This window comes from Phalacrocorax aristotelis, chromosome 8, assembly GCF_949628215.1.
Source record: "Phalacrocorax aristotelis chromosome 8, bGulAri2.1, whole genome shotgun sequence".
Classification (NCBI taxonomy): domain Eukaryota; kingdom Metazoa; phylum Chordata; class Aves; order Suliformes; family Phalacrocoracidae; genus Phalacrocorax; species Phalacrocorax aristotelis.
Genome location: NC_134283.1, coordinates 16,240,173 through 16,247,999, shown reverse-complemented (window position 1 = coordinate 16,247,999; position 7,827 = coordinate 16,240,173). Strand labels below are relative to the sequence as shown.

At 42.1% G+C, this 7,827-nt stretch overlaps 1 long non-coding RNA gene across 1 annotated transcript; it reads left to right on the top strand.

Moving 5' to 3' along the window:
* The first annotated feature begins 252 nt into the window (after window positions 1-252).
* On the top strand, window positions 253-6,909 carry LOC142061044 (uncharacterized). The gene is made up of 3 exons (XR_012662029.1): window positions 253-541; window positions 4,607-4,663; window positions 5,628-6,909. It is a non-coding gene; the product is annotated as an uncharacterized LOC142061044 (long non-coding RNA).
* The last annotated feature ends 918 nt before the right edge of the window (window positions 6,910-7,827 follow it).

Genomic DNA, 7,827 nt, shown 5'->3' with positions numbered 1-7,827 from the left:
GGTGCTTCAAAATTCAAGCTGCAAGTTCCCTACTGTGGGACTTCTAACCATGTAATAAAGTGCAGGGAAGAAAGCAGAGTTCAGACCCCATGCTGTAATAAAGGCAAGGAAATTTTAAGTGTTCAAATACATAATTCATTCTCTTCTGAGACTTTCTACCAGATTTGTAACCTGGTAGTAAAGATTTTAATTTGTGTCTGGATGATGCAATCTTTAATCTCTCTTTTACCTCCAGAGACAGCTGAGAGAGCACTGAGGCAGACGCGCTGTTTGCCATGGGTGAAAGCAAATGGTCACTAAAGGTCAGAGAGCTCCTCTGCAGCTGGTGAGGGTGCAACGGCCCCACGGGGCCAGCCCAGGCAGAGAAGAAGGTAACGCCATGTTCTGCTTGCTGTGAAAGTGCCTGCAAGAAAGTCACCACAACAGTCAGTGAGTTTTGTTTGTTTTAAATATAAGTACTTTGCACCTTAAATAATATCTTACGCCAAGGATCTCAAAGCACGTAGCAAACACTGGCTGAGCCTCTGTTTTCTGTGGGGAGGTAAGTTGCTGTTCCCACTTCTCATTTTGCTGTGTTTCCTGTGACTTGAAGTCTCTACTGCCATTTTGTTCCACAGCTTTCAAAAATAGAATTTGAAACACATTTCTTTAAAATTTTCCTATTAGCTATGATATTCAACATTTATTGCTTTGTTGTATAACTGTTTTAACTGTATTTTAATAATATTTTATGTAAATAACAGCACAGTCAAAACAAGGAAGAAGAAACTAATATATTAAAGACACCTTTGTGTGAGGGTGGGTACACATTGCATCTGCATAAGTGACAAGTTACTGAGAAGGTGTTGACCATATAAACGAGCACGTGTATCCCTGCCAAAAGTCTAGTGAAATCACTGCCTTTATATCAGGGATAAATTTGGCTCAACTGTGAGAAGCTCATGCATCTCACTCTGCAGTGGTCATTTAATCTAAATTATATACATTGATCTGTGCACCCCCCTGGTGTTAGCATACAAAATTGACTGGATTACATATTCAGATGTAAAGCTACAGCAAAATTGGCTTTTACCTATTTACATTTTCTAATCCAGCCTCTCAAGTCTAGTTATTTCCTTTCTAAATCCCTGACCTTTTTTCATTCCTTCTCAAATGCCTTTTTAGGGAATGACATCTATCTCATCCCAAAATGTGACACCTGGTACAGTGCTCAGCATTCAACGCTTTAGAGCCTGTTGCCTTAGATGTGGCTTGGTCATCCCAGATGCAGCTATTCTGGAAGCAATGCTTGGAATCATGGGATCTGTGCACTTTTGCTATCTTTTCTAGGAGGAAGCCCAGGAATAGTTTGCATATTCAGTCTTTAAAACATTTTTATTTTATTTTAATAACTGTTTTTTTACCAAACAGTGCTAGAAGCTAGCATCATGTTCTGCTCCTTGGTCTTTACTGGTGTTTCAGTTTTCCTCTCGCCAATCCCCTTTTCTACCCATGCTTTTAATATGTTTTGTTCAGTCTCTATCCATGCTTATTTAGAATGTCCCTTCATTTGATACCATCTGAGGGATGCCTTAGTGTGGTGTTTAGCTTTTCAAGTTGTGCTGTTGTATTAGTGATGATCTAAAGCTATGAGGCAGGGTTTACAAGGAAGAATGAACATTACTTCTCTAAGTGATGTAATAATAATAAAAAAATTTAAAAAGGCAAACTTTCAGGTGCTAAACCTATCTCCTGGGTTGTTTTTTTTTTCACAGTCATTAACAAAGTTTTCAAACCCTAACACCCTCCTTGTATAACACTAATCTCTACAGCCCCCCCAGTCTCTTCATGGGGCCAATGTCCTTCACTGCATCAAGACTGCCATCCCTATTTCTTAGGACAGCACCCTGTCCGTATGTGTCACTGTCCTCACTCCAATGGCTGTGCAGGAGCTTGTGCAGACTGCTACAGTGCAGCTCTGCCATGCCAGTTATGTTGTGCTGATTGCACATGGCACCACCTTGCTGAAAAGAGTGGTTGTGTCAATCTGCTCTGCTTTAATTAAAAAAAAATTGTGCACCCAGTGAACTTGCTGAGAAGGCTCCTATCGATGTGAGGGAAGCCAGGGCTTTGCACTGCAGATATAGGCAGTGGCTATGATAGAGGACATTGCATTTCCACTTGGGCCGCCCACAGCAGAGGATGGTGCATTGGCAGCTAAAGCAGGGTCCCAGGCCCCAGGCTCCCTGCACTTTTCCCTGCAGTAGCACAGCGGTGCTATCACACAGCAGAACGGGGTGCTGCCAAAGCAGGGTCTGGCCCATTAACAAACCTTCACTACAGTGCCACCTTCTCTGAGAAAGCACAGGTCCTCAGTTCCCGTGCCTAGACTTGTTCTTTCAAAAAAATATTAACATTATTCCATGCTGCTTTTTAACACCTCTTCAGGGTTAGGAGAGATCTAGCTTTGATACCTTAGTGCAGAAAGACTAATAATTAAAAGCATGAGCCTGGTGCAGCTAGGCTGAAATGTGCTAAAACAAACAATTAAAAATAAAATAAAAAATGGAGCACCCTCTGCCGACTTCAGTTTAGGGGAAAGGTCTCTCTGACTCTACCTGGTCTGAGGCTACATTGAGGCTTTTTGACTCTGCTCTGAGACTTGCTGACACTACTGATTCAACACTGTATCAAGACACTCCAACTGTGATCTGAGACTTGGAGCAGAGCAGGAGCATCTTGACACAGTGTCAAAACAGTAGTCAGAGCGCATTAACGCAGCACTGAAAGGCTTTTGTCTCCCAAATGAAAAGGAGTTGGATTCTTTTCTTTTTTTTTTTTTTTGTTTGTAATAATGGTAGCTTTCTTTTACATAAAAACCCCCACAGTTTACTTGCAGGAAGAAAGCGTGACATGTTCCCCCCCTCCCTTCTTGTTTGATAAAGCAATGTGACAGACAATGGCTTCACTGTACAATGCACTTCACTAAAGCAAAGTTATTTGGCTTTGGAGAAGTAAAGGGCTATATTTGGAAATTATTCCAGTTCAGGAAAAAAAAGGGATTAATCCTTTCATAATACTGCACATCAAACATGTATCTTTGTGCACGTTTGTATTTGATGTATATTTTGGAATTGCATTTTTGTACAATAACATTAATTTGATCTGGCTACTAATATGGGACATAGTGTTGCTCACCTCTCTCTCTGCCCACAAAATTCAGCTATGGCTTATGGTAAGAATACCTATGAATTCAGATATTTGAGTGTTGACCAATCTTCATTAACAAAAGAAATTAGTTCAATTGTGAGAATGTGGCAATGCCTGCTGAGACAGGTTTCTTTTCTGCAGATGAGTTGGTCTTAATGTTACATGGACTGTGACTCTGTAACAGGTTAAACTCATTTATTTAAAAAATAAGAATATAGTCGAATTTATTGTTCTTTGCTGGGGTCACAGGTACCAAGGAATTAGCAAAACCATCTACTGAATGTTTTATAGATGGTGGTGGTTTTGCTGAATGTTAAATGAAAACAATCTATTAAAATTAAAAAATGAAAATTCTTTTTGTTTCCTTTTCCTCTTGGGCCTTTCCAAAAGGAGGTCGACACCGACCCAGTTTGAAAAATACTTACCTAAGCCAATCACTGCCCAGCATGTATTCCCTTGAGCAACTTGAGTGGGCATGATGCCATCTGAACAGATGGGCATTACTGTAGGCAACCAAGAGACCATGCATGTGAATCAAGTATGGGTGTTTACAGCATCATTTCCCTGATGAGAATGTAAAAATGGCAGCCCCGTCCAAGCCTTTGGCTCAGTTCAATTGCGTTTCACTAATTCAGCTCTAAAATGGACAACCTCACAAAATAATTAATGTTAAGTTGGTTGGTCATGATTTTACTTCATAGAATTGGGCAGAGTAAGTGGGTAATGAACTTGCTGAAAAGAACATGCCTGACTCCTATCTGTACCAGGAAGGCTTGCTATCTTGTAAAATGAGGGAAAAGAAGCCCCCACATCTATGCTAAGTATAACATAACAAACAGGCAGGCATATGAGTACTACAGATGTACTCTGAACTGAAAGGAACCTTTTCACATTTTTTTTAGGAAGGCATCTTATTTCAGATCAAAATTAAAACTGTATAAAATGGGACTTACATGCATGATATGTTTAAATAATACACCAGTGCAAGGTCAGATCCTTAAAGTTACAAATATTGAATTAGAATTTCACTGCTGTCCTGAAGAGAGATGCACATAAATGTTGCAACATTTTTGAGCCCAGCAGTCAGTGTAACTCCTGTATCTGATGAATGGAGTGATTTCTACTGAATTATCATTGGATGTTCTCCACCATCTGTTACAAAAAAGACTTTAAGTACAGAAATAAAGACTGGAATTTGAATATTAAATCAGCAACTTTATCTACTTTAATAAAGAAGACGATGTTATATATATCCTGGAAGCTTGATTTAAAGTATGTGTCTGAAATGCAGTTATTATTTTATTTTTCTTTTGATGATTGGTTGAATTTTCTTTGCACCAAGTTTTGTGTAATACTAACCACTTATGTAGTCTTCAGGTTTAGATTGGATAATCTACGTAACTATTTGCTTTCCTAGATGAGTGGCTAGTCAGCCTGGATTTGAAGAATTGGGATGCTGAACCATCTATATCAGGTACGAGATACTTGAATATATATTTCTTCCACGAATAACGCAACATTATATTGATAATAGCTGATGGGTTTTAGCTTTGAATTATTTGTTGTTTTGGGTTTATTTTTATTACTATTATTATTATTATCTAAATAATCTAATTTCTGCTTGGAAGATTTCTAGGAAGTACCTACTAAGTTTTACATCTAGTCCTACCTCTTAGTTGGGGAATTCAGGGGAAAATAAGCAACTTCAAAAACAGATTAAAATGAGAATAAAAATAGTGTTTTTCTAACACTTGGTTGGAACAAGAGTATCTAGAGTTTGTCTTTTTGTGTATGCAAAATATACAATATTTTATTCTTTTATTCAAGCTATCAAAATCCACCTTTTCATTTGTCTTCTATAACGTGTTATGATGGCTCCAACTTCTGCCATTAGACTTGCTAAAATGCTCTGTTACTTTGTATTTCATTTTTGTAGGGAATGTAATGTTTATTTTCTTGCTCAATGTCATGGTAACAGAAATACTTCCTTTATATTATATCTAAGTTGGTGTTTTAAATACAAGCAGGGCAGGTTGGAGATTGCAGTATATCCCATGGGGAAAGACAGCACTAGCTTTCTGGGTGCCAGCACATACTCCCAGCTGTTGCTGTTGCTCTAGGGTCACAGCTGCATCTCACACTGAATCAGTTAAAAATGCAGTAGCTATGCTTGGGAACACAAGCTCAAATTTTCAGGGCCTGATTATTCTGTTAGTTTCATATGTGCATTTCCCACTGAAGTCAGCAGAAGCAGTACATGCAAACCTGACAGGCTAATTTGGAGCGCAGAACTGCAAAAGATGTAATCATACATTTGTTTTCTGTGGGTACTCAAGGTCTAATTCTCACCCATCTCCATGATGTTAGGATTTACCACAGCTTTTAAAGATTTGGATGCATCCAAAAATATTAGGTTACTTGTGATATTTTATTTTCAGTGATCAGGGGAAGAAAAAGACACCTGAAGTATATGAGCTCATATTGGACACGCCCAGAAAGAAAAATGTGTTCTACAGTACTCTAAAACTGAGCTAAGAGTAATACAATGTATGGTATATTATGTACGGAAAAGAAATGTGAGACCCTGGGGGATGAAGGCAAACTAATCAAAGGAATAGCTAATGGCCTAGAAGGAAAACAGGGAACAACCTGCTTCCTAAGGAGCCCACTCAGTTCTCAGTTCAGAGGTCCAGCATACAGACTGTTGGGACCTGAGCCCAAGGTCTCGATGATTTTATCCAAAAGGGATCAAATTCAAGGCAATTTTTTTATGCCTATATATTTTATTCTTTTACCAGAAATGGACAATTTCTTCTACACAGGGAACAGAGCCAAGTATCGGGGCTGGACCACTACTGCCGTGTTTGCACAGGCTTCTACAAAATGACTTAAGCCTGCATTCCCACAACACACCAGGAGTAATATTGCTGGCCTGGTTGGCCTGCTGGCTGATCAGCATCTCAGGGCAAATAAAACTGTCAAGCACCTATATCATTAGTAGGTGATCTGAGAAGATGACCAGTAAGGTCTAAGCTAGCTGCCACTTGTTCCCATAAGTGAATGGAGATCAAAGACACCTTTAATATGATGCTCCCAGTGTCAGTATTAACTCTCTTTCTCATCTGTTTTCAGATTAACAGGGCTGAGAAACCCGAGAAAGAAAGCGGAGGCTGGAGTGACACTGATTACACTGGAAGGTGTGGCAGTTGGCTGAACTAATGGTGAACAGAATTACAGACGTCCACAGGAATTGAAGGAACCTTACAATAAAAAGGAAGGATAGGCAGTGCAGTCTGCAAAATGGACAACATGAAGGTTTGCTGCGCCCTCTCTCTTGAAACCTACAGCTTTGGGAAATAGTGAAGATGTAGTCTTAGGAATCCTGAACTTCTCGGCATCCCCCAATACACTAATTAATACTTGCAGAAGGAGGTGAAAAGCACTGGTTGTGTTAGAAGCTATTAATGATCAGTTTTTAAACTATATTTGTATCATTTCCCTGTGGTGACAGCAGAGGACTATGCCACTGAAATAAAGTAGGAGTTTCTGGCCTGTAACACTGAAAAAAATTAGTCCAAGACCAAGGGTATTTAGGGCTCATGTACATGTAAGATAGACACAGTACAAGATGGCCCCAAGAATGAGGAGTAAATATAAGGTATCACAGAATCCCAGGTTGGAAGGCACTTAAAAGAATATATTCATTTTACATTTTCTGGAGTCTGGGAGAGCTTGATTTGCATTCATCTTCATTGAAACACCTGGCCAGTCAAACACTATACTCCTCACACCCTTGTATGGGAGGTACCCAAGGGGTCAATGCTCAGCTGGAGGCCACTGAGGAGAACGAGTGCTCCAGCAGGAGCTGGTTGTTTATCAGGCCTGAGTGACCACATTTGACCTGACCTGCAGTGAGAAGCATGTTCCCCCTTCCTGTGGCAAGTGTGGTTATCTCCTCAACCACCATGTCTTGAAGCACTGGGCTGCCAAAAGAGAGCTGCCAGTCCCCCTCAGGCAGCCATGCCACTGTTGCTGCATAGCCACAGGCTTCTCTGAAACCCTGCTCCCGTGGAGCACTCGCGAACCCAGAACCTGGGTTGACTAATGGGATTAATGCCAGGCAGCACGTCCCTCTCCCCGGCGCTGGGGGACGCCGGGCACCGGCGGGAGGAGGTAATCGCGGGCTTGGCAAAGCGGGCCGCCATGGCCGCCCCCAGAGGGGGGTGAGGTGCCGCCTTGGCCGCGCTGGCGGCTGAGGCGGAGCGGAGCGCCCCCAGCAGCAGCAGGGCCGGGCTCCGGGGGACAGCGGGCTCCGCCCCCGCCCCGGTGTGATGCTACCACCCCGCACAGGACTCTCCTGCCGGCGAGGCTGTGTGCCATCCTGGGAGGCTCCGGTGCGGGGGAGACCGCGGGCCGGGCCGTGAGGGAAGGCCCGCTTATGGCGGCGCCTGCAGAGAGGCGTCCCGGCGAGCAGATCTCTTGGGGTCCGGATCTGCGGGACTCAGTCCTGCAGTTCCTTCTCTCCAGAGCCCCGATACCTGCTGCCTCCAGCCATGTCCAGGCAGGTGATGGCTGGAAGTCACTGCTGGCTTGGTGGTGGTGGTGGGAAGCGAGTTGCTGATTTCGGTCAGTTTCCAG